Raw genomic sequence first — 27,967 nt, 5'->3', positions numbered from 1 at the left:
TGCACATACACACACGTTTATGCATACATGTATATATGTATATAACATATATACATGTATGTATAACATATATACATGTATATAACACATGCAACATATATAAAACATAACATATATGTAGATATACATACATAATATATAACATGTATATACATGCATATGTTATATATGTATACATGTATATATATATGGAAGTGGTGCTGTAGCTCAAGTGGTAGAGTGCTAGCCTTGAGCTGAAGAGCTGAGGGTCAATGCCCAGGCCCAGAGTTCAAGCCCCACGACCGACCAAAAAAAAAAGAAAGAAAGTAAAAATGACTTGTACATTTACAGGACACTCACAGTCTGCAGTTTATGTTTATATATATCCAAATCCCCTTCTGAGAATATAGTGAAAGAACCAAGATATGGGAATTTAGTTTTCTTCTTTCTTCTGTTAGATAATATAGTAGCTTTCAAGTCTCTTACAGTTCAGAATACTCTGAATAAGTGAGAGAACATCTAAACATAAAAATTACTAGAATGAAAGCAACTGGTTTTTCAATGTGTGTGCGTGTAAGTGTGTGTACTTGTGCACATAGTGGTGTTTATCATGCATTAAGCATGTTAGAAAGTACAGACATAGCTGGTGCTTGGACAGCAAGTCTTCTGACCTCTGAAATAACAGTGTTGCTGTGTTCGTTCACCTGTCAAACTTCCTTCTGTTTGGTTTAAGAATAAGCACCTTGCTAGATTCGTTTAGGTCTTTCCATGTCACCTAGCTGTTTCATTTGTATCACTGGCTAAATGTCACGCTGAGCTGCTGAAACCTGCCTGTGTTGCATTATATTCTGTACCCTTTCATTCCATATACCTAGTTTTTAAGTGGTTAGTAAATTTCAGGTACTACTGATTCATTCTGTGCAGCCAGAGGTGAAAAGTTTAAACTCTGGAATCTTTGTGAAATAGATGGTCATTCAAAAGGCAGTTTTAAATCTTTTATGCAAAGCTAAAAGATTAAGCCATTACTAAAATAGAATAAAATTGATAAAGGACCTCCCCAAACTGTAGTAAATAGCTTTTTCACTGTTTTATGATATAGGCTACTCTGAGTTCCTGTGTGTAGCCTGTGCTGACCTGGTAGATAGGTAAACATTTATTACTGGGTTTTTTTCAGTTCCAATTAGGATGAAGAGACATTGATCTGTTAAGTTTATCTTAACCTGTCAAGTCTCCAGCTGACAAAGATATATCTTGATGGAAACTCTTTCCTCTGTTTATGTGAAGTTCTCACTTTGCATATTCTATAAACCAATACAGTCAACCCTATGTCACTTAGTTCCTGTTTCTTCTCTTAATCTTCCTTCCCATCATCATTTAGTTACATGCTTTTTAATTCCTAGTTTACAGATTAACATTTTGCAGAATATTATTTCTTTCTGGGAATCTTTGGATCCTTGAAAGTGAACAAATCTCTGTTACACATTTCGCAAAAATTCTTGTATTTTTTAGAGCATATATCACAATGGGAAATTGTCTACTATTTTTCTTTTTATAGTTTAAAATGTTTTGTTTTTAGTATCTTAACTCATTTATGAATAATGTAAATGTAATGAAATGAACATGTAATCCAAAGTGGTGTAAAGCTTTCACCTGGTTTCATCAAGTTTCAACCAGTTATGAAATACACACACACACACACACACACACACACACACACACACACACACACACACACACACACACACACAAACACACACACACATACTGTGGTACTGCAGAATCTTGTGTGTTAGGCAATGACTACCACTGAGCTATGGCACCACCTTAACATCAACTCTTTATTTATTTATATTATTATTATTATCTAACTTTATTCTTCAAGATAAACTATCCCAGGTCCACAAGTACATATGAATCTTAACCCAGATTCCTCATAACAATCCTCCCCTTTTTATTTTATTGTGAAAATACTGTACAGAGGGGTTACAATTACGTGGGCAAGATAATAAGTATATTTCTTATCAAGCATTGTAGCCTTCTCATCCTCATCCTGACTGCCACCCAATCCTCCTCCCCCCCACCAAAGTTGTAAAGTTTGTTTTCGACATAATGACTTGTACATCTCATTGTTGCAATGGGTCCACCTGTATCCCTATTTAAATGATTTGTTTTTATCCCTTCCCCTCCACAAATTATACCGACATCAAATACAGTGAAAGTAGGGGTTATAAAATGGGGGAGGGACATAAAGAACAACAAAGACATAATCTTATAAATTTGTTAGAAACAATCGCATGAAAGAAAAAAAAATTTGAATACATATCTTAGGGTTCATTTCCCTAACATCACCTAGTCTGACCTTTTCTGCTTGAATCAAGACATACACTGGTTATTGTAATAAGGGAAACCTTGGGACCTATGTTTCTTTGGGCCTGGCTTACTTCACTTAATATAATTTTTTCCAAGTCTTTCCATTTCCCAACAAATGGAACAATGTCATTCCTTCTAATGGATGCACAAAATTCCATTGTGTTTATATACTACATTTTCTTGATCCATTCATCTACTGAGGGGCATCTGGGTTCGTTCCATATCTTAGCTATGGTAAATAATGCGTAATAAACATAGTCATGCTGGTAGCTTTAGTGTTTGTGAACAATTGGGTAAATGCCCAAAAGTGGCATTGCTGGGTAATAGGGGAGCTCTATGTGCAGTCTATTGAGGAACCTCCATACTACTTTCCAAAGTGGTTGAACAAGTTTACACTCCCACCAACATTGTAGTAAGGTGCCCTTTTGTCCACATCCCCTCCAGCATCTGTTGTTATTAGAATTCTTGATTATAGTCATTCTAACTGGGGTGAGGTGGTATCTCAATGTTGTTTTGATTTGCATTTCTTTTATGGCTAGGGAGGTTGAGCATTTCTTCATGTGTCTTTCCACTTCAGAGAAGTTTCTCTTTAAATCTTTAGCCCACTTATTTATTGGACAGTTGTTTCTTTGAAGATTTTTTGTTGGGGGACAATCCCCCTTTTAAAAATCTTTTACTTGAAAAAATCTGTGAAATGTTGGTAGAATTTGCAACTTTCTAATATAGGCTGATAATGGTTTTGATCATAAACAAAATGGGGTGATTATAATTTTGTACTATATTGTAATATGCTGTATATAATATGGTTATGTCAGTGTGTTTTACAAAGCCAAAATTAAGGTATTAACAGAAGTAGTGAAGTAGTATAATGAACCACATCTCTCAGCTAACATGAAGACTTAACTCTTTATCTATTAGGACTTAACTCTTGGCTAACCTTCCTCTCTACCCTATCACTTCCCTTCACCTGGCTTCTGCCATGTAACAAATTACCCAAATCCGAGCAGTTTAAAACAACTATTTGCTCATAATTTTATGAATCAGAAATTCAAGACAGGTATTATTTAATACTTTAGTGAGTTTCTAGACAATGGCTATCAGATATTTTCTGGGCTACATCATCTGAAAGCTTTGTCAGCATAGATGTACATAATGGAGCGTTTGAGGTTCTGGGTCACTAATGCTGGCTGATACACACTGTGATGACTGAAAGCCCTATGTGTAATCATCTAAAGACTTATTTACTCACAGTGTAGTATCTGTGCTGAACTAGACAGAGATCATTCTTTTATCTAAACTATTACCATAGGGGCCCTCCAGCTGAGGTGGGGAACAACTATTGCCTTTTGTTTGCTGTTCAGTTTAGTACACGTTCTCAATTATTTCTAGTTTCTCAGCTTTTTGTGCACCTGGGACTATAGGAACACCCCTACCATGTTAGGCTCAATCCAGTTTTTTGGTGTGTGTGTGTGTTTATGTGTTTGTGTGTGTGTGTGCGTGTGTGGGGGGGGTATGTTGGTCTTAGAGATTAATCTCAAACCTTGGGCACTGTCCCTCAACTATTTTGGTCAAGACTAGTGCTCTACCACTTGAATCACAGCTCTACATCCAGCCATTTGGTGGTTAATTGGAGATCAGGTTCTTACAGACTGGGCTGGTTTAGAATCTTGATCCTTAGATTTCAGTCTCCTAAGTAGCTAAGATTACAAGTTTGAGCTACTGGTGCCTGGTTCCCTTTGGCATGTTTGTGTGGGGCATTAGTGGAAGGGGGTGTAGAGTGGGATGAGGCAGGGGAGTAGGAGGGCAAGGATGGTAAGGGGAAACAAAGGAGGAGGCAACAATGCTTGATAAGAAACGTACTCATTACCTTTACCTTGCTCATGTAATTGTAACCCCTCTGTACAGTATTTTCAGAAAAAAAAACTTATTAATAGCCGGGTGCTGGTGGCTCACAACTGTAATCCTAGCTACTCAGGAGGCTGAGATCTGAGGATCGCGGTTCAAAGCCAGCCCTGGCAAGAGGGACCGTGAGACTCCTATCTCCAATAAACCACCAGAAAACCAGAAGTGGCTCTGTAGCTCAAGTGGTAGAGTGCTCGCCTTGAGCTGAAGAGCTGAGGGACAGCGCCCAGGCCCAGAGTTCAAGCCCCACGACTGACAAAAAAAAATTAATAAAAGAATTCTTTTTAATCATTCTATAATATGATCTTATGTTCATTGTAGCCAATCCCCATTTGCACATAGGCAAATAGACAGCTGTCTATTGGTTCCTCCATAGTACAGCATTTATACAGGGTTGTTCTTCATGGCTGTAAGCACATTCCACTGATGAGAAACCAGTCATCACCTTATTTCTTTTTTTTTTAATTTAATTTAATTTAATTTGTAAACATACTATACAGAGGGGTTACAATTACATGGGCAGGATAATGCGCACATTTCTTACCAAGCATTGCAGCCTCCTCCTTTGTTTACCCTTCACATCCCTTCCCAGCCTCCCCCTCCCCCCATTCCCAATTCTTCTCCTCCCCTCCCCCCGCCCCTGCACCGACATTGTAAAGCTCATTTTCAACATGACAACTTGTACTTCTCATTGTTGCAACAGGTCCACCTGTATCCTTAAACGACTTGTTTTTCCCCATCTCCTTCACAAGTTATACTGACATCAAATATAGTGAAAGCAGGGTTTATACTGTGGGGGAGGGACATACAAAGCAACAAAGAAATAATATTATAAATGCGTTAGAAACACATGCATGAAAGAAAAAAAACATTAAAATACATATCTAAGGGTTCATTTTCCTAACATCAGTTTATCTGATCTTTTCTGCTTGACTCATACATATATTATATATTGCAAATAAGGGAAACCATGGGACTTCACATTATTTCTTAACACACTTTTCCTCTGACCTATTTTGTCCTCTCTCCTTAAAGGAAACTGGCAGTCCTTTTTCTGGCAAAAGTCGTGCCCTTGCTCCTGACTCATGGCTTCTCTATCGACTGGGGAATAGGCAAAACTGAGTTCACCTTAGAGAAGCCTGGATAGTGAAGCACAACAAGGAAAGGATTTCTTACTTATGTTTTGTGTTGGATTTTGTGTAGCTGTCCTCCAGCTATGCAAGTATCATGAGAAAAGGTATTTCTTTTTTTGTTACTGATGTTTTATCATGTTTTGAATATAATTGCTGTAAAAGATGCAGGAGGCATGGTCCTTCCTACTTCAAATACTGCCTGCTCAACCTCCACACATTCCCTGGCTGTAGAGTTGTTCAGTGTTGGGGATAACTGAAAAAGATATTTCTGATCTGAAGGTATTACATTGGACTACTGACGTTTCTTTTTTATTTGTTGTTGGTTGTGGGGCCTGAACTCTGGGCCTGGGTGTTGTCCCTCAGCTCTTCAGCTTGAGTGGCTTGAGCCACAGCACCACTTCCAGCTTTTTTCTGCTTATGTGGTGCTGATGAGATGAAACCAGGGACTCATGCATGCAAGGCAAACACTCTACCACTGAGTCAACTTCCCAGACCTATTCAAGGTACTTGATAACACTACTGGAAAACTATAGAAGGTATCTGTGAACATTCTATTCCTTTGTGAATCACCTAACCCATTAGGTTTTCTGTAATTGGTCATAGCATTCTTCAGAGCAAGAAGGAAGATGTGATACTTAACTGTGCCTACCCATAAGAGGTTGCTATTGGGAAGTTTCTTGGGTCTCCTGTTTGGTCTTCTGGGAACACTTTTTCACCAACTTATTCTTAGACTGTGGATCTGAATAGGTGAGTACCTTCTTTTCCTTCCTTGCTGTGTAACAATGTCAGTCATGTGGGTTGTGTGATATTTTTCTTGTGTCTCTTATTTCTTTCTTTCTTTAGTACCATTATTGGGGCTTGAACTAAGGATTGGAAAAGTGTCCCTGAGGTTGTTTGTGTGTACGTGTGTGTGTGTGTGTGTGTGTGTGTGTGTGTGTGTGTGTGTGATGTCTAGTTCTCTACCACATGAGGCTTTGAGTAGCTAGGACCATAGGCATGAGCTACCAGCATAGTGTCTCTTTTCCATACAAAACTTTACAGCTCACAAGACTAGAAATAACCTTTGTCTTGGTCATCATTGTTTCTTTAGCCCTTAGCAGAGGCTATGTATATAAAACTGCCTAAAATAATTTGTTAATTGAATTGTGAATGAATAGCTCTCATTTAGTGGTAGCTTATTTGTTTTATTATTTTAACACTGGAATATTTTTCACTATATCAATACTCAGTATAGAATAGTTAAAGAGTGTGTCAGGATATGAGTATAGCAAAGGAACTTCCAAGTTGAATAATTCTAAAGTAATCTGGATTTGAGGTGATTACACAAAGAATAATACAGTATCCCTAATGGTATAGAAGGGCCAGAAAACAGCAAAACAAAAATTTCATGCCTTCTACAATATGCACCAGTCATGATTTAAGAACTTCTGATGAAGAATAACCAATGTTTGATTTAAAGGCAATTGATTGATTTTTTATTAATAAGTTTTGTTTTTACTGTGAAAATACCATACCAGAGGGGTTACAATTACATGAGCAAGGTAATGAGTACATTTCTTATCAAGCATTTACCTCAAGATAAGGACTTAAATTGTTTTTCTTTCTTGCTATTGTTTCTAACATATTTATAAGATGATTGATTTCTAGTTTAGTCTGCCAGTTATAATTTTTAAAAAGCTCCAGAAGCCATTTCAGTTATATATTAATTTCCTTCAAGAATTTTCTACTTTACCTCATTGTTTTTTATATCCAGCTTGGCTTTATAATTAAACTTTATTTTGGGGCCTATTGGCTTTATGCCTAATAAACTTGAAGCACTTTTTATATATCTATGTGAACTTCAACATAGATTTCATTTTTTCCCCCTCACAGAACTCTGGTGCCTAGACAAATCATGCTAAACAACTTGAAATACATGTTTATCATCTAATCTTTTCTTTTTACTTTGAAAATACTGTACAGAGGGGTTACAATTACATGGGCAAGACAATGAGTACATTTCTTATCAAGTATTGTAGCCTCCTCCTTTGTTTCCCCTGCCCATTCCTTCCCATCCTCCCCCCATCCCCCACCCAACGCTCCCTGCTACCCCCCTGCACCAAAGTTGTAAAGTTCATTTTCGACATAATTACTTGTACATCTCACTGTTGCAATGGGTCCACCTGTATCCCTATTTAAATGATTTGTTTTTATCCTTTCCCTCCACAAATTATACCGACATCAAATACAGTGAAAGCAGGGGTTATACTATGGGGGAGGGACATACAAAGCAACAAAGAAATAATCTTATAAATGTGTTAGAAACAATCGCATGAAAGAAAAAAAACATTTGAATACATATCTTAGGGTTCATTACCCTAACATCACCTTAATTGACCTTTTCTGCGTGACTCAGACATATACTAGGTATTGCAAATAAGGGATACCATGGGACCTATGTTTCTTTGGGCCTGGCTTACTTCACATAATATAATTTTTTCCAAGTTTTTCCATTTCCTAACAAATGGGGCAATGTCGTTCTTTCTGCTGGAGGCATAGAATTCCATTGTGTATATATACCACATTTTCTTGATCCATTCATCTACTGTGGGGCATCTGGGTTGGTTCCATATCTTAGCTATAGTAAATAATGCTGCAATAAACATAGTTGTGCTGGTAGCTTCAGTGTGGTCTTGTTTGTAAACATTTGGTTAAATGCCCAAAAGTGAGATTGCTGGGTCATAGGGGAGCTCTATGTGGAGTCTTTTGAGGAACCTCCATACTACTTGCCAAAGTGGTTGAACAAGTTTACAATCCCACCATCAATGCAGTAACGTAATCTTTTCAACATCATAACAATCCTGGTGATTTTTCCAAGTTCTTAGACAGTAACCTACAATTTGACTCTTATTGGCTTTCAATCTATTAGTTTGATTTGTGGATTATAGAGTCATACTTGATATATGTTAAAATGTCAGTTTGTAGAGCTTTCTGTCCAACTAAAATGACTAGAGTTATTTAAGAATCATTCTAGAAAACCAAGTACAAGGATTATGTAATGGAACAACATCCTAAAACATTTTTAACAATGGAAATATGATTTAACTGCATCAAAAATTATTTAACATTATAGAAAAAAACAGAAGTAAGCAAAAGAGTAACTCCTAAATCAGTTATTCTTATTTTAAAGGGGATTAAGTTGAGGTTGGAAGCTTGGATTAGTTGGTAGAGCCAATGAGCGAAAGCAGAATATACTGATTTAGAGTTCCAGTCTTGGACATAAAATTAAAAGAAATCAAAGGGATTTGACAACTTAGACAAATTCACCATATAAACAATGAAAAATCACTAGATTTTTTTTAGTGTATCAATTTAGAACCAATTTATAAAGACTGGGTATTGTGTGGCAAATTTGTTTGATTTGCTTAACATAGAACAACAATGGATTTTTAACTTTCAATAGATATGTTTTTCTATGCCTTCAACATGATGTATATATTTAGAAGGGCTGTTTACCAGGTCTTTTTACAAAGACTGTCAGGATGAAGTGAGTGTAGTCATTCAAGAAACAAAAGCAAACATGGCCCATTTTCCAATGGTTTTAGAAAAAAAATACAAAGCTCATAACAAAGTTATGCACAACTCCTACATTGGAGAAGAATCAAGATAATTCATAAATATTTATGCTCTACATAATTCAGACTGAAATATTTAATACTACCCAGAAAGATTTGTAGTTTAAATTAAAAGTCTGATTTCCCTTTTTCTTTTACTTTGCCCTAATAATGAACTGAGTAATAAATACATGGAAGTTTTTGGAAAAAAAATAGATATAAGTATGTATTTTTATGGGTCTGACTTTTCCATATGCAGTGCAAGAGTCCTAAGACCCACCAGCTTAGGAAAAATGTGATCTGTAAGGATCCCATCCAGACAAGTCAGTTGATCTTTCTCCTCTATAGAAGGTTCTGTATACGAACTTCTGAGAGAGTACATAGACTGAGAAGATCTTTCGTTACAAAATATAAGGCAATGTAGTCAGAAAAAACAACTTTTTCCTTCTATTTCATTCCTTTATCATTTCTACCCCAGATGGCTCCCTCATCTATTTATGAACTTGCTACTTGGATAATAAATAAGAATACAAAAGTGGAGCATGTGTTTATTTGAATTTCTTTTCTGTATTTTTAAAAATATTTTTGCTCTCTGAAAGCTTATCTGGATTAGATGTATACAATGGTGCAGTTTTATTACTGGTCATGCATTTTAGGTGCTACATGCTGTGATAATTCAGGCCAAATCTTCACAGATCGAAAGGCTTCATTACTCTCATGTGTGGTCCCTGGACTGGAACAATTAAAGACAAGGACTGGTACCTGTACTGCCTCCATGAAGCCTCTTTACCCTGCCAGTTGGGGAGCTACTAATGCTTTTTTGTTTGCTGTTTGTCTGGCTTATGTTATATTTGGCTAGGCTTATGTTCCTGGGCTCAAGTAATTCTTTCTGCCTCTAATTTTTTAAAAGCCTAGATTACAGACATACCCTACCATGCCATACCCCATGCAATTATGATGCATCCCATCTTGGGGTCAATGTGGCAAACCCCATTCTGATACTTGGCCCCAAGAGAGACTACTTACTGGTTCTATATATGCATATAGCTTTTCTGTACACATTACATAAAAGATATGATGTATGATAGCATTTGTAACATTTCTTGTCATGTTTTGGAGTTCCTGCAGTGCAGCATGTATCAGTGGCTTGTCCCATGATGCTGCTGAGCTTGTGCCACTGATGAGAAGCCACACTCTTCTAAGTCTTACTAAAATACATTTTTCACCCTAAAGTGAATGGGCAATTTCTTTTTGGCAAAATTCCTGCTGATTCTCCGGTTTCATGGCTCTTCCACCCACTTGTCCAAAACTGAACCTACTCTAGAGAGGCTAGACCTTTGAAAACTATGGGGAGAAGCTTCCTTGCTAACAGCAAGTGCAGATAAATGTCTTCTAGCTTACTGAATATTGTCTTATCTCATTATGTCTATAGACCTCCAGCTGCTCCAGGACAGTATAAAAAAGACATCCCTCACCTGAGGTTATAACATGGGATACTCAGGGTTCTTGATCACTACTAGGAAACAAGGCTCTCTGTGACCAATCCATTCCTTTGTGACTCACCTAACTCCTCAGAGATAAAGGGTTTAGACCAAAAGCATCTTTAGAGGAAACAGGAAAGTGCTGATATTCAACTCTACCTATCTAAAGGAAGTTGTTATTCACAGGCTTCCTGGGTTCCTGTAAACTTTCCTTGTCTGTTGGGAAAACTTTTTGTATCAGCTTGCCCTTCAATTGTAGACTTGAATAGGTGAGTACAATTGCTTTGCACCTTGTGGAATTAATGCTATTCTTTACTTGTTTTGTGTGGTAATTGTCTAATGACCCTTTTCTGTAGAAGACTTACAGTTTATAAGACTAGATATAATGTTTTTGCTCAACACTATATCTCTAGCTCTCAGCTCGGCCCAATAGTTCATTCTTGCAATCCTAGCCACTCTGGAGTCTGAGATCCGAGAATTACAATTTAAAGCCAGACTGAGCAGGAAAGCCTGTGAGACCCTTATATCTAATTAACTTATGTAAAAGTCAGAAGTGGCTCAAGTAGTAGAGCTTTAGCTTTAAGCAAAATAGCTCAGGGACAGCACCCAGGCCTGGAATTCAAGCTCCAGTACAGCAGATATACCCGTGTCCCCCAACCCACAAAACTGTTCAAAATATATTTGTTAAATGATTAATGAATGAATAGCATTGTATGAGTGATAATTGTTTTATGTTCTTTATTTTGAAAGTGGCATATCATAACTTATATTGATATTCAGTAAAATAATTGAATAATCATTCAGAATAAGAGTAGCAAAATAACTTCCATGATTAGTGATTTCTGAATGTAGCTGTAGGTTGAGGTGATAACACATCTCAAAATGTCCAAAATGGAATTAGGTGAACCAGATGAAGGGAAAGCAAGGCAGCCATTTCTGTCTGTCCTGTCTACCAGTCATTAAAAAAAAAAAAAACAAAAAAAAACAAAAAAAAACTTCAAAACCAAGGCAGCCATTTCTGTCTGTCCTGTCTACCAGTCATTAAAAAAAATAACTTCATGAAAAATAATAACCAATTATCATATACCTTTGATGCCTTATTTTTTTATACAGATTGTTTTGAGGTTTGGAGAACTGGGAAGGCATATATGTGACTTAACAGAAAGAAGAAAAGGAAATCTAAGCTCACACATCTCTGATTATTCATCTGTAAGATGTACTATTGAATTACATTGTACTGAGAAATCATTCAGGTGAGCAAGAAAACTAGCTAAGTTAGTTCTTAATACTTATGTCTGGGAAGAAAGATGAGACAGATGAGGGAACCATATATGGCCTAAAATTGGGCTCACCTCAGGGGATACATGATACCCCACATAGAAGATTAGAAAAAAGATAAAAGCAATAGTACCAGAAGATTATGTTTAACAGATCCTACTAAGGTAAGTGAAGTAGTACATAAAGCACCAAGAGAATAGATTTCTAAGATATTGTTTAAAAGCCTGTCCAAATTCTTGAGGACAGAAGAATGGGCAAATTTATAAAGTATTTTGAAGGCATAGTGCTGTAAATTAATATAAAAGTAGGCAATATAAACAGAGTTCTGAATGATTTGCTTGAAATTTGGATCTCTGAAACCTTGGATCTCAAAATCCTTGGGGGTAGGATACACAATTATACCTAGAAAAAGACAATAGATTTCCAAGGAAAATCCTCAAGGAATGGCCAAGAAAAGCCTCAATACTAATAATGTTATTATAATATGATTATATTATATTGTAATATTAATATTAAGTTCTGATATTAATAAAAAATTCTTCTTAAGAGAAAAATGTAAATATAAGCCACGGATTACTGAGGATCTCAACTAACCACCCAATGAGTTTTCATCATTGTGGGAATTCATGGCAGTTAGACGGGAAATAAAACACCCTTGGCTCTGACAACCAAAAAATTTGGAGATACCATAAAATGACCATGTAATGAGGAACCCTAAGAAATTAGCCATACTTGCAATGATATATGGTCAGACAAATGCATATGTAGCTATACTTGAAGACAGTAAAAAAAAAACTTTACAAATAAGTACACAAGAGAGATTAAAAAACTTTACTAATAAGTACATCAGAAATCTCAGTCATTAATGTACACCAGAAGTATGTCATTAATACATTAGCTGCTTGCTATATGATGCATGATACATCACAGATCTTTAAATATTTATTGTAACTATTTTGACAGCACAAGATAACATTCTGGACGAAGTTAATTCCATTTCAGAGCCCCATACTCTTCACAGTTACCTCTTCAACTCAAGAGAGAAAACACATCAAACTAAAACCTAGGTAAGTTAAACCTATAGATACGTAGACATGAAGATAATTGCAGGAAAAATAGAGATAATTTTGAAAGAAATTATCCTCAGGGTAACCAACAAACAAACATTTAACATGATGGAAACAGGAACAATTGCTTTTTCCAATCCTGGGTATGGCTCAGCACTTTTGTTCCTTATGAGAAATCTATGAATCTTCATGCTTATAGTGTCAGCAGAAATAACAGAATAAGGTGATGCTTTTCTACCAGTTTCACAGTGAATAATATGATGCTTTACTTCTGCTTTCTCTTCCTTTTTATCCTTCTGCACACCCATCACACCCTTTCTGCCTACCTCTTCCTCCTCCACCTTCTCTTGGGCTACTGAGGATCAAACTCAGGACCTCTCACTTGTGCTAGGCAAATGTTCTACTATCCAGATGTTCTTTTGAAATCATGCATTTGACTTATTCTTATAACTGCTGATAACAAAAAAATCAACTCTAGAAGAAAGACAATAAACTTCAAATCTCATCATGAAGTAGCCAATTGAAGAAATTAGCATTTAAAGGAAAGCTTTACTTTTCAGATAAATATTCTATTTGTATAAGAACATAAGTTCTTTTAAGAGTCAGACTTCTTTTGATGATCATCAAAATTAGAGATGTAAGATAAACATTGCTAAAACTTACTAGTAATAAGTTTTTATTATTGTGAAAATACCATACAGAGGGGTTACAATTACATGAGCAAGGTAATGAGTACAATTCTTTTTTTTGGGTGGGGGGTCCGGTCATGGGGCCTGAACTCTGGGCCTGGCACTGTCCCTCAGCTCTTCAGCTCACGGCTAGTGCTCTACCACTTGAGCCACAGCACCACTTCCGGCTTTATTCTTTTTGTTTATGTGGTGCTGAGTAATCAAACCCAGGGCCTCATGCATGCAAGGCAAGCTCTCTACCACTAAGCCACCTTCTCAGCCCATGAGTACAATTCTTATTAAGCATTGTTGCCTCCTCCTTACCATCCATGCCCTCCCATCCCGTGCTCTCGCACCCCCGCCAAAGTTGTAAGATTCATTTTTCGACATAATGTCTTGTACATAATGTCATTGTAAGAAATTCTAAATCCATAACCACCTTAATCTTTTCCCCCAAACTGAGTCAAATTTTATTGGCTCTACCAGGTAATTATTTAACTGTATTTTCCCATTATGTATTTTAAATTTGAAGGATGTGAATAAGTTGCAAATGAAAAAAAATGTGCTACTTTCCTATTTTTTTATATTGTATCAATTTACTTCTTAATTCTAAACATTGTAGATCTGAGCTTTCAGAGACTGAGCAGCCATAATAACTAGGATAGAACTAAATGTAGAAGGGTTGACCAAGTCAATAGGATACTTCGATGTATTTTGATAGGCTTCAGTTTTTTAATGTGTTGATTCTTTTACTTATAATATTTTATTAGCCCTTCCCTTATTCGTTCTTGTTTACTTCCTTTGTTTCTTGTTCGCTCTTTAACTCTGCCAAGTTATACTGCTCTATTTTTGATTCTTGATTCCAAAGATCTGGTTTTACTCCATGCCTCAAAATTTTAAGTTGTACAGAATCAATTGCGCAATATTTACTAAAATCTGTTCCATGTATTAGAAGAAGACAGTGGCTGAAAAACACCATTCTCTCCTAATGAAACAATACTCTTGTTACAGTCTTTAGACCAATGAGGCTTCTCTTGTATTTCTGAAGACTTGCAGTAAAATACAAGGGAGATTTCAGTTTCACTGGTTTTCAGTGCCCTTGCCATGGTATTTTATTTTTTTATTTTTTTTAATTTTATTTTTGTGAACATACTGTGCAGAGGGGTTACAATTACAAGGGCAGGATAATGCGTCCATTTCTTATCAAGCATTGCAGCCTCCTCCTATGTTTACCCTTCATATCCCTTCCCAGCCTCCTCCCCACCCCCCCACCCAATCCTCCCACGTCCCACCCCCACACCAACGTTGTAAAGCTCATTTTCGACATGACAACATGTACTTCTCATTGTTGCAACAGGTCCACCTGTATCCTTAAACGACTTGTTTTTCTCCATCTCCTCCACAAGTTATACTGACATCAAATATAGTGAAAGCAGGGGTTATCCTGTGGGGAAGGGACATACAAAGCAACAAAGAAATAATCTTACAAATGCATTAGAAACAAATGCATGAAAGAAAAAAACATTAAAATACATATCTAAGGGTTCATTTTCCTAATATCACATTATCTGACCTTTTCCGCTTGACTCATATATATACTAGATATTGCAAATAAGGGAAACCATGGGACCTATGTTTCTTTGTGCCTGGCTTGCTTCACTTAATATAATTTTCCCAAGTTTTTCCATTTCCTAACAAATGGGGAAATGTCATTCTTTCTGATGGAGGCATAGAATTCCATTGTTTATATATACCACATTTTCTTGATCTTTTCATCTACTGAGAGACATCTGGGTTGGTTCCATATCTGAGCTATGGTAAATAATGCTGCAATAAACATAGTTGTGCTGGTAGCTTTAGTGTGGTCTTGTTTGTAAACATTTGGGTAAATGCCCAAAAGTGGGATTGCTGGGTCATAGGGGAGCTCTATGTGAAGTCTTTTGAGGAACCTCCATACTGCTTTCCAAAGTGGTTGAACAAGTTTACATTCCCACCAACAATGAAGTAAGGATCCCTTCTGTCCACATCCCTTCTAGCATCTGTTGTTGTTAGAGTTCTTGATTTTTGCCATTCTAACTGGAGTGAGGTGGTATCTCAATGCTGTTTGATGTGCATTTCTTTTATGGCTAGGGATGTTGAGCATTTCTTCATGTGTCTATTGGCCATCCTTCTTTCTTCTTCAGAGAAGTTTCTCTTTAAGTCTTTAGCCCACTTATTTATTGGACAGTTGTTTCTTTGAGGATTTGTTGTGGGGGGTTAATTTGTTGAGTTCCAAGTATATTTTAGATATGAGACCCTTGTCCGTTGTATGGCTAGTAAAGATCTTCTCCCAATCCGTGGGCTTTCTATTGATCTTGCTAGCTATGTCATTTGCCCTGCAGAAGCTCTGCAACTTCATGCAATCCCATTTGTCCAACCTTTCTTTGATTTGTTGTGTTTCCGGGTCTCTATTCTGAAAATTTTGGCCTGCTTTCTTCAAGGAAATAGAAGAGGCAATCCAAAAATTCATATGGAACAATAAAAGACCCCGAGTAGAAAAAACGCTCCTCAACGGAAAGAACACTGCTGGAGGAATATCAATACTAAATTTCAAACTCTACTATAAATACATAATAATCAAAACAGCTTGGTATTGGCATAAGAACAGACCTCAGGACCAATAAAATAGAATTGAAAACCCAGAAATGAACCTACAGACCTATAGCCATCTAATCTTTGAAAAGGGAGCTAAAAAAATAGAATGGAAGAAAGACAGCCTCTTCAGTAAATGGTGCTGGCAAAATTGGTTAACTACTTGTAGAAAACTAAAGCTAGATCCTTATATATTACCCTACACCAGAATGAATTCCAAATGGATCAAAGACCTCGAAGTCAAAGCAGACACTCTGAAAACATTACAGGATGGAATAGGAGAAACCCTAGGTCTCCTTGGCTCATGCCGAAATTTTCTGAATTGCCATGGTATTTTCATGCACTGAAAAACTGCAGAGAACCCATGTCCAGAATTCCTTCCCAGCCAACTCTTGGAAACTTTCACCTTAAAACCCGTGTTCAGATGCCTCAAATGTCTATCTTTAAGTCCCCTTTTTCAAAGGAATGTCCATTGAAAGTTGCTATATTATCATCATTTAAAGTATTTTTTCTCTGGAAATACTAGGATTTGAAATCAAGTCTTTGACATGGTAGTCAATTACTCTCTCTTTTTTTTTTGGTCCGGTTGTGCGGCCTGAACTCTGGGCCTGGGAGCTGTTCCTCAGCTCTTCAGCTCAAGGCTAGCGCTTTACCACTTGAGCCACAGTGCCACTTCCGGATTTTTTTCTTTTTGCTTATGTGGTGCTGAGGAATTGAACCCAGGGCCTCAGGCATGCAAGGCAAGCGCTTTACCACTGAGCCACCTTCCCAGCCCCCTCAATTACTCTCTTATGAGCACAGAAGTGCTTGTGAGTTTTGAGATAAAAATCTCTGCTTTTGGCATGAGCCAGCATAGGCTGTAATCCTCCTGTTCTTTGTGTGTGTGTGTGTGTGTGTGTGTGTGTGTGTGTGTGTGTGTGTGTGTGTGTGTGTGTGTGTGTGTGTGTGTGTGTGTGTGTGTGTGTGTATGTGCCCTAGCTGAGATGATAGGTGTGAACCTCTACACTCTTTCTGGTTGAGAATAGGGTCTTGTAAAGTTCTGTCTCATATTGACCTTGAACAATGATCTTCCTCAGTCTAATGAGTAGGGATTGCAGATGTCAATCACCATGCCTACCTTTTCTTTTCTTTTTAAAAATGTCTTGATGATTGTACTGTTTTATTATTCCCATTGGAAACATTATGTGACAAATTCTATTCAGTTACTGATTCATCTTATTCATTTAGGTTTTGAAATTTCAATATCATTTCCTATAACAATAGATGGCAACATTTTGCATTAAGATTACAGACATTCTGGTTTTTTTTCTTGTGTTTTGCAGCATGAACTGCCCTTACTCAACCCTATGCTAACAAAGTAGGCAGCAGAACTCAAAACGCAAGCAAGCAAAAGAATACTGAGTGAAATCCACTTTGAGTGAAATGCATCAATATAGCTTTTTTGAATGAGAAAATAGCAAGCAAGTTTAAATCAACTAATTTGTAGAGATTATCTTTGTCTCACTGCATTTGCATTCTTTTCATATTGTCATTCTGCACCATAGTTTGAGGAACTGTAACAATTTAGAAAATGAGTCAAGTTAGATTAAAAATGCACTAAATGATACCAGGAGGAAATCAACTGTTGTGTTGGGAATGTTTTGATATCTTCCTCTTACATTTCTATTTCCCTAAGAAAGGAAGACAAACTTCAGATCTATCATTGGATTCTTTCCAAACTATAACCATAACTTTTGCTTATATATCTTCAGAATTGTATTCTTGGAAGATGTATGGTGAATCTGAATTTGACAGTGTTAATCTCCACCTCTCAAGATACAGGCTTCAGTATAGTAGTACTTGTTTATTGTTTATGTCTAGGTTAATCAAAGCCTTTTTTCTCTATTTTACCTCTCTTATTCCCAAATATCTATTGATACTTGATATATTTATATAGACATATTGTTATCAAATATTTAAAACATGCATAAGACATTGTTGAGCTATTTTTGGGAATTTGAGATAATATACATAATATTGTGACGATAATAATATATCAATAACCTATTGATACTTCTACTCCACTTCCCAATTTTCCCAAGCACTAGTCATATTTATACATGAACATATTTCATGATCTTTGAGATCCAAACACAGTATTGTATTGTCCTGCTGTCATGCAGTAGGTACATAGAAAATGTTAATGGAATAAATTTATTTGGTACATGTTTTGTATAAGGCTCTGCTTTGAGAGCTGGAAGCTTTCTTTTGGAAATAAAGTGAGGCTGGGCACTGGTGGCTCACACCTGTAATCCTAGTTACTCAGGAGGCTGAGATCTGAGGATCCCGGTTCAAAGCCAACCCAGGCAGGAAAGGCCATAAGACTCTTATCTCCAAAAAACCACTCAGAAAACTGGAAGTGGCACTGTGCATCAAGTGTTAAGAGTGCTAACCTTGAACTGAAGAGCTGAGGGACAGCATCCAAGCCCAGAGTTCAAGCCCCATGACCAACAACAACAACAAAAAGAATGGAAATAAAGTAAGACTAAGAAGGTGATTGGGTCCTGGCTTCAATGAGCGTATTTAAAAAACATGATGACCATTTACACTTTTAGTTGTCACGAGAGAGGAGGGGGGAGAAGTGTAAGAATTCTAGCCTCAAATTTAAAAAGGAGATATGTAAATTTAAAAAGTAGAGGGCTTGACTGTGTGGTGAAAGATGGAGTGAGCTGTTTGAGAAGATTGTGCTCAGTTCCTGTAAAAGTAAAATGCTAGTTATGGATGTTTATTTTCCTTTTATGTTGAGGCAGGAGACAAGAACTTAGAATAGGAATATATAAATGCTTGTGGAGGCTTTTAATATTGAATAATTAGCAGCAAATATATTTCTGCTCATATATCTACCTATCTAGCTATTTATCATCTATCTACATAAATATATACGTAGACTATCATTGTATGTCTGAATGTCATGATAAAAAGTATTGTATTATTCAATCACCTACTAGCTAGTTTATATGTTTCTTCACTTTTTAAGTTATGAATTAGCATGGTAAACATCATCTTAGCTTATCAATTACCTCTCTTTTTTTGTTTTGTTACAGCCAGTGGGTTAAAGGGTACTAGTACTTTTAGTGCTTTTTGTATATATTTTCAAAAGGTCTTTTTGACAATTTATATTACTCTGAGTATAATATATGATGTTATTTGACTGAAACAAGTTTTGTTTTGTCTTTTGTGCCTGTATTGTGTATTGCCACAGCCCCTCTTCTGGTTTTTTATTATTTATTTACATATAGGGCTCAAGGATCTTCTTGCTTAGATTGTCTTTGAACTAAGTGCCTCAGATATCAAGCTGAGTAGCTCTGATTAGAGGTGTGAGTCACTACTACCAGCCTAGGAAGATTTCTTTTTAGTGAGTTTTGAGACATTTGTGTGTGTGTGTGTGTGTGTGTGTGTGTGTGTGTGTGTGTGTGTGTGTGTGTGTGTGTGTGTGTGTGTGTCTGTTGGTACAGGGCTTGAACAATGGGGTCTGGGCACTATTTTTGAACTCTTTTTGCTTGGGGCTAGTGTTATACCACTTGAGCCAGAACTTTTATTTCTGACATTTTGGTGATTAATTAGAGGTGAAAATCTCATGGATTTTCCTGCCCAGATTGGCTTCAATACTCAAATCCTCCTAAGAAGCTAGAGTTACAGTTGTAGCCACTGGCACCCAGCTAAATGTTTTTTTGTTTTTTATATTTTGATTATCTTCAAGTAGTTGTACAAAGGGTTTATCTGTCAATGTACCAGTTTATAAGTAAAAGGTATCTTACTCAATATCAATCCTATCATCATTCTACCACCTCCCTCTCACCAACCCAAGCCATTTCTTCAACTTTCCTCATTTCATAGGATATGCATTGAATATTATCACTGCATACTGCCATTACTACCCACTCTTCATTCATTTACACTCCTCCCCTTTACTTTCCCCTGTTATATTTCAATTTCCAGCTTCATTTTGTTAAGCTACAACTCTGCATCTGAAAGCTTAAAAATATTTTTACAACATATATTACCTATCAAATGTGTTGCAGATTATTTTTTTTACAAATATGTTATTCTAGTTTTTGTTAGTGATATATACCAACATACTATTTTATGCCAAAATTAGTCCATCTTTTTTTCTTGTTTCTGATATTTACATTTTGCTTTAAAGTTCCTCCCTGACTCCACAGTTAGAAAACATAATCTCTGTTTCCTCCATATACATTCATAATTTCATTTAAATAACATCAATTTATTTATATTTAAGCTCTAACATGCTGATGTAATGGCACTACCTTTCCTATTATTTTCATCGAGATATTAATAGTTTTATTTTATTTTTTGTGCTAGTACTGGGGTTTGAAGTCAGGAACTTGCTTTTCTTACTTGGCTTTTTGTTAAAGGCTTGAGGTCTACCTCTTGTATCACACCTTCACTTGTGGCTATTTTCTGCCTAATTGGCAATGAAAACAAGCAGATAGACAAGGTTGGCCCATATAATGCTGTACTATAAGTAAGCTTATAGGAGATACATAGTGTAAATGGGATCATTTTTCTTGGTCTTGTTTGAATATTTTCAGTTCTTTACATAATACGTTATGGCTTACATCTTTGCTGTTTTTGTATCATATTGCAGACTATTTATGTGCTGCTGCTATCTTTTGATGGCATTACTTGTACTTTATGAATAGAAAGGAAGTTTTAGAGGGTGCCTTCTTAGAATGAAAATGTAAATGTAAGCCATCTTTCTAGAGATGGTGTTTTGTGTCCTATTCTTAAATATCTGTAAAGCTTCCCCAATGCTTTGTCTTTAATCAACTTGTCATGAAAAAATATCCAGGCCTTTGTTACCTATAGAAATTTCGGGCTGTCGTTAATGATTTCTCAAAGACACAGTATTAGTATTGGCCAGCAAGAAAGTCCGTAAGACTCTTATCTTCAGAAGACCGGAATTGACCCTGTTTCCAGTGGTAGAATTTTGAAGAGACAACACCCAAGCCCAAAGTTCAAGCCCCACAACCGACAAAAAATAATAAAATCCGAAGTGTAGCCGGGTGCTAGTGGCACACTCATGAACAGTCCTCAAAACCTGGAATTAGAGATGTGGCTCAAAGTGGTAGACCACTATCCTCGAACTAAAGAGCTCAGTGACAGCACCCAGGCTGAGTCCAAGCTTCATGACATCAGTGACGAAGAACAACAATCCAAAGACAAAACTAAAACCACAAACAAAAAAACCCACTAAAGTGTACACAGAGGTCATTTTCAAAGCAACACAAATACATGAAGTTTCATGTGCTTTCATTTAAAGTGTTGTAGTTTGTGGGTTATGTTTAGATCTATGAGGTTTTTTTTTTTTTAACTTGGCATATTTAAAAATATTTTTATAATTATAAAGTTGATGTACAGAATGGTTACAATTTCATAAGGCAATTAATGAGTCCATTTCTTTTGGACAATATCACCCCTTCCTCTGCTCCCTCCCAATTTTCCCAAGCCACATTTTAAAACTACAAATGCCAACTCCTAGAACATCATTTATTGAAAAATTATTTACTGTGTCAAAATCACCTGACAGAATTCTTCAGTGAAAAAAAAATTTGGTCTAGAGGTTTTAGGAGGAATTAAAAACTTTTTTAAAAAATTAATTATATATTGAAGATTTTTATACATACTAATGTTTCTTGAAACCAGATTTTGCAGATGTGATGTTTCCTTTGTAGTTTTCCCCCCTGCCAGATTCTATTGTGCACCATTTTACTTGGTTTCTTTCTTGGTTTTTATTTATATAGGCCATTTCTTTTTTTTTTTTAATATTTTTTTGGCATTTTAATTAATTAATTTATTTTTGGGTCCAGTCGTGGGGCCTGAACTCTGGGCCTGGGCGCTGTCCCTCAGCTCTTCAGCTTAAGGCTAGCACTCTACCACTTGAGCCACAGCGCCACTTCCGGGTTTTTTTTCTTTTTGCTTATGTGGTGCTGAGGAATCGAACCCAGGGCCTCATGCATGCAAGGCAAGCACTCTACCACTGAGCCACCTTCCCAGCCCTATATAGGCCATTTCTTTCAGTAATTATCACTGTAAATTAATTATACAAAGACTAGTTCTTGTTGTTGTTGTTTTGTTTTGTTTTGTGCTAGAGATCTAACCCAGAACCTCACATGGTCTATCAAGACCTGTAACATCCATATCCTTTTTTTGTTTTTTTGAGACAAAAAATTTTACTGTAGAGATGGCTTTGAACTTGCAGTCCCCTTGCTTCTGCCTCCACAGTGCTGAGTATTACCATTCCCCATTATACATAGCTTTAAAAAATTACTTTATTGATGTTTTAGATGTGATATACAGTGAGGTTACATTTACATATGTCAGGTGATAAGTACATTTCTTTCCTTTTCCTTAGTATCATCTGTTCCCTCATTCTCTCTTTCCTTTCTTTCCATCTCCTCCACGAGTTGCTTGGTTCACTTACATCAATGTCCAATGCAGTTGATGAGCCCCACTGCTATCTATTTTTACTTGTCTTCCACTGATTCTGTGCTCTGTCCCCACCTTCTTTCACATATGCATGTGAATACACCATATATGAGGTAAAAAAATAGAGTCATCTAAAAATGATAAGACAAATTAAGAAAAGGTCCTTTGTTTTCTTTGGAGTTCTTTTCAATATGTGTATGATTTTATATATATATATATGTCTATGATTTATATATATATGAAGAGCTGCTTGTGTATTACATTTTGGTGCTTTTCTCCTAAGGCTATCCTCTTTTGGTCTCACTATATATCTGTGTCTAGAACCCTGTATACTTGATCATATCTTGTTGTGCTTTAAATCTAACATCTGCATATCAGAGAGAACACGCACCTTTTTTGTTGTTGTTGTTGGTCATGAGGCTTGAACTTTGGGCTTGGTCGCTGTCCCTCAGCTCTTCAGCTCAAGGCGAGTGCTCTACCACTTGAGCTACAGCTCCACTTCCATTTTTCTAGTGGTTTATTGGAGATAGGAGTCTCACAGTCTTTCCTGCCCGGGCTGGCTTTGAACTGTGATCCTCTTTGAGTAGCTAGGATTGCAGGCGTGAGCCACTGACGCCCAGCTCATGCACCTTTTGTCTCCATAATCTTGGCTTACCTTGCTCAACATGATTTGTTCTAGTTACATCCATTCCCCTACAAATGCCATTATTTTATCCTTTGTAATGGCTGTTTAAAATTCCATTGGCTATAGGTACCACATTTTTTGTATCCATTCATCTGTTGTGGGACATCTGAGTGCTTCTTGTGGGAGGTTGTGAATATTGTAGCAATGAACTTGGATGTGCAGGTATCCTGTTCATATTCTGGTTCATGATGCTCAGAGTAAATGCCTAGGAGTGGTATGGCTGGATTTTGGGAAGGTCTATGTTTAGTTTTTTGAGGAACCTCCAGACTGCTTTCCAGAGTGGTTGTATTAGTTTACACCCTCCAGTAGTGCAATAGGTTCCTTTTTCTCTACATCCCCGCCAGCATTTGTTTTTGTCTGAATTCAGAATATTGGCCAGTCTAACTGGGGTGAGATGGTATCTCAGGACTGTTTTGATTTAAATCTCCTTTATGGCCAGGGATGACAGTTTCTTTGCCATTTTTACCTTGTTTTCTAAGAAACCTCCTTTGAGGTCCATTGCCCATTTAGTGATTGGTTTATTAGACTTGGGAGGGGCTTAGTTTCTTGAGTTCCCTGTTTATATGGAATATTAGGCCTTGTCTGATGTATTGCTGGTAGTGATTTTTCCCAATTGATTGGCTGTCTTCCTTGTTTAGTACCTATGTCTTTTCATTTGTGGAGTCTTTCTCCAATCTGTAGTTCCCCTGGGATTTGATTTAGGAAATTCCTGCCTGAGCCTATAAGTTCTAAAGTCTCTCCTACACTGTCTTACAGTAGTTTCAGAGTTTTGAGTCTGAGGTTGAGGTCTTTAATCCATTTTGAATTGATGTTAGTGCATGTTGACAAACATGCATGTGGCTTCCTGGTTTTCCCATCACCAATAGTTGAAGAGGCTATGTTTTCCCTACTGTATGTATTTGGATCCATTGTTGAATATCAGATAACTGAAAGTATGTGGTGTTATTTCTAGGTCTTCTAATCTCATTGGTCTTTGGGTCTATTTTGGTACTAATACCAAGCTGTTTTTATTACCATGGCTCCTTGTAGAACTTGAATTTCTTTGCCTATTTTAGGTCTTTTGTTGTTCCACATGAATTTTTTTATTTGTTTTCTCTATTTCAGTAAAGAACACCATTGGGATTTTGGTGGGGATTTCATTGAATGTTTATATTATTGGGCCATTTTTTTTTCATTTTTTTTTGGTTGGTCATGGGGCTTGAACTCGGGGCCTTGGTCCTGCCTGAGCTGGCTTTGAACTGTGATCCTCAGATCTCAGCCTCCTGAGTAGCTAGGATTACAAGTGTGAGCTACTGGTGCTTGGCAGTATAGCCTTTTTCACAATATTGATTGTACCTCTCCAAGAACATGAGAGGTCTTTCACTTTCCTAGTGTCTGATTTCTTTTTTAGATGTATATAGTTTTTACTAAATAGATCTTTTACATCTTTGGTTAGGTTAATTCCTATATATATATTTGAGGCTATTGCAAATTGTGTTGTTTTCATGATTTCCCTTTCTGCTTGAACATTGTTGGCATACACAAAGGTTGCTCATTTCTGTGGATTAATTTTGTATCCTGCTACTTTGCTGAAGTGGTCTATTATGAGTTTGGGAGTGGAATATTTGGGGTCCTTCAGGTATAACAGCATGCCATCTGCAATTAAGGATAGTTTCATTTCTTCTGTCCTTATGTGGATCCCTTGAATGTGCTTTTCTTGCCTTACTTCTCTGGCTAAGGATCCTGTAACCATATTGAAGCAGAATGGAGAAAGTGGGCATCCATGCATTGTTTCTGATTTTAGGGAAAATGGTTTTAGTTTTTCCCCATGTAGTATTCTTTTGGCTGTTGGTCTATGATATATTACTTTTGTTGCTTTAAAGAATTTTCCTTATGTTCTTTGAATATAAGTTCCTTATATTCTTTGAATAGGAGTGGATGGATTTTGTCAAAGGCTGTTTGTACATCGGTTGAGATGATCATGTGGTTCTTGATCTTGGCTCTGTTGATGTGCTGAATTGCATTTATGGATTTGCATATGTGGCATGTAGGTATGTATGTATATATCTTGTGTATGTATCTTGCATCTGTGGGATGAAGCCTACTTTGTCATTTTTCATGTGGCATCCCAGATCTTGTTGTTTTGTCTCCCCTCCTCCTCCTCCTCCTCCTCCTCCTCCTCCTCCTCCTCCTCCTCCTCCTCCTCCTCCTCCTCCTCCTCCTCCTCCTCCTCCTCCTTCTCCTCCTCCTTCTTCTTCATTTTTGGTAACCTCACAAGTGTTCTGTCAATTTAATCACTTTTTAAAGAAGAAGCTTTTTGTTGTATTAATTTCAGGTATATTAAAAAAATTTCTATCTCGATTTCTGCCATAACCTTTTTTAACATCTCTGTCCATGTAGCTTTAAATTTAACTTTTTTCTTCCTTTTCTAGCAATTTTAATTATATCATGAGATTATTTACTTGAGCTGCTTCTGTTTTCTTTATGCTTAGGTCTTTCCCTTCAGCACTGTTATTGCCGTATCCCAGAGGTGCTGTTGTGATGTGTTTCCATTTTCATTGAATTGGAAGAACTTTCTAATTTCTTCTGTGACCCAGGTGTTACTCAGTAGTGTGCTGTTCAGCCTCCCTGTATTTGACTAATTTCTACAGTATGCTTTGTTCTTACAAACTAGTTTAATTCCACTATGGTCTAATAGGATGCAAGGGATTATGTCAATTCTCTTTATTTGTTTAGGTTCTTTATGTGAACTATAAAATTATCTATTTTGGAGAATGTTCCACAAGCTACTGAGAAGAGGTTATGGTGTCATTTAGTTCAGAAGCTTCTTGGCTTGTTTTGTTTGATTGACCTGTCCTTTGGTGAGAATGGAGTGTGAAACTCTCCCACTATTATTTTGTTTGGGTCTTTCTTGTTCTGTAAATCCAAGAGTTTTTGTTTAACACATTTAGATGCGCTATTGTTTGGTGCACAGACATTGACCATTATGATTTCCTCTTTATGGATCATTCCCTTTATTAATATGTAGGGACCTACATTGTCTTTTTGTACTGATTTTAATGAGAAGTCTGTTTTTATCAGATATCCATATGGTGACTACTGCCTTCTTACAGGGTACATTTGGGTGGAAGATCTTTTCCATAACATGACTTGGAGTGTGTTTTTACTTTGGCTGTGAGATGGGTCTCTTGGAGACAATAAATTAATAGATCTTGTTTTCTTTCTTTTTTTGCTATTTATTTATTTATATTGTGAAAATACTGTACAGAGGGGTTACAATTACATGGGCAAAGTAATGAGTACATTTATTATCAAGTATTGTTGCCTCCTCCTTTGTTTCCCCTTCCTATCCCTTCCCATTCCTTCCCATCTGCCCTCACCCCCTAACTCCCCCATGGATCTTCTTTTCTGAGCCAGTTTGTAGTTCTTTTTCTTTTGATTGGAGAATTTGAGTGTGTTAATGTTTAGGATTATTAGAGAGAGATGTGTTATGTTATCTGCCATTTTCTTGTTTTCTTGTTGCTTCTTACCTTTCCCTGCGCTTACTAAATTGATCTTCTAGTGATTTCTGTCTGATATGATTCCCTGATCTTAATTGATTTCTTCAGATTGTATTCTTCTTTTATTATTTTTTGCAGTGTGGGTTTAGTGTTCATGAATTTCTTTAATTTTTGTCATGAAAGGTTTTCATTTCGATAGCTTCTCTGGGTACACCAATTTGAGTAGGTAGTTGTTGGAAACTACATTATCAGGCTCTTTGCATTGAGAGTTTATGTGGAAAGGTCCTCAGCGATTTTGATTTTTCCATTGTAATGTAATTCCTTCTTTGATTTTGTGGCATTTAAAATCAGTTCCTTGCTACTCAGGTCTAATGGTTTTACTATGATATGTATAGAAGTGTTCTAGGATTGTGTCTACTAGGTGTTCTATATGCTTCTGTTATGCAGGTGAGATTTTCTCTCTTAAGGTTGGGGAAATTTTCTGTAATGATCTTATTGAATAGGTGTTCCATAACTCTTTTGAAATTTTTCCATCTCACCTATCCCAATTTATATGTTGATTTGAGTTCTTGGCTTTTTCTGCCAATTCTTGGATTTCCTTTTGGTAATTTTTGAGTTCTTTTTTCCATACCTATTAATTGCTGTTCCAGATTCTCTGTTTTATCCTCAACTCCTGATATTCTATTTTCCATCTCACTTATTATGTTACCTATAGCTTCCATTATGGTTTGCATTGTGGAAATTGAAAACTTATGGTTCCTATATCAGGTCTCATTGTTAATTCTATCTTTTAATGAGGTATATACTGTGTCTATTTTTGTCTGTATCTTTTTTGAAGTGTTGGAATTTCTTTGATATTTCTTTTTGTGTTCTTGAAATTGCTTTTCCATCTTCCCTTTTATTTCATTGGCCAATTTGGCCATCATTTCTTTACTGGTTCCTTTGTCCTCCATTTCTTCTTCCTTGTTACTGTAGTTCTTTCCTGGATTGCTGCTGGCTTTTGGATTTGGTTTGTTTTCTTGACTGTCCATGACTCTTGTAATCTTTCCTTTTGGTATATGCATTTGGGTTCAGGGATTTTCGGTGCTGTAGTCTAATCTTTGTCTGTTGGCCCAATTTTTGCCTGTCAGGTACCAACAGCCTTCACTTTGCCTGGGCTGGTTTACACTGGGTAGGGTAACTGAAGCAGGGTCCCCAAGCTGGCTAGCACCT

The 27,967-nt window shown here is 36.7% G+C and overlaps 1 long non-coding RNA gene across 4 annotated transcripts in view; it reads left to right on the top strand.

Moving 5' to 3' along the window:
* LOC138835157 (uncharacterized) overlaps positions 1-27,967 on the top strand; it is a 43,193-nt gene that overhangs the window by 4,615 nt on the left and 10,611 nt on the right. For 2 of the 4 annotated variants that reach the window (XR_011374476.1, XR_011374473.1), the window contains exons 2-7: positions 5,287-5,488; positions 5,748-5,887; positions 5,988-6,131; positions 10,645-10,727; positions 11,572-11,711; positions 12,700-12,803. This is a non-coding gene — a long non-coding RNA (uncharacterized lncRNA). Of the gene's footprint in view, positions 1-5,286; positions 5,489-5,747; positions 5,888-5,987; positions 6,132-10,644; positions 10,728-11,571; positions 11,712-12,699; positions 12,804-25,187; positions 25,307-27,967 lie in introns of all 4 variants that reach the window. The other 2 variants (XR_011374475.1, XR_011374474.1) reach the window with 2 other exon arrangements.

Source organism: Dipodomys merriami, unplaced genomic scaffold (assembly GCF_024711535.1).
Source record: "Dipodomys merriami isolate MVZ:Mamm:240054 unplaced genomic scaffold, mDipMer1.0.p SCAF_23, whole genome shotgun sequence".
Classification (NCBI taxonomy): Eukaryota; Metazoa; Chordata; class Mammalia; order Rodentia; family Heteromyidae; genus Dipodomys; species Dipodomys merriami.
This window is presented reverse-complemented; position numbering and strand designations above follow the sequence as displayed.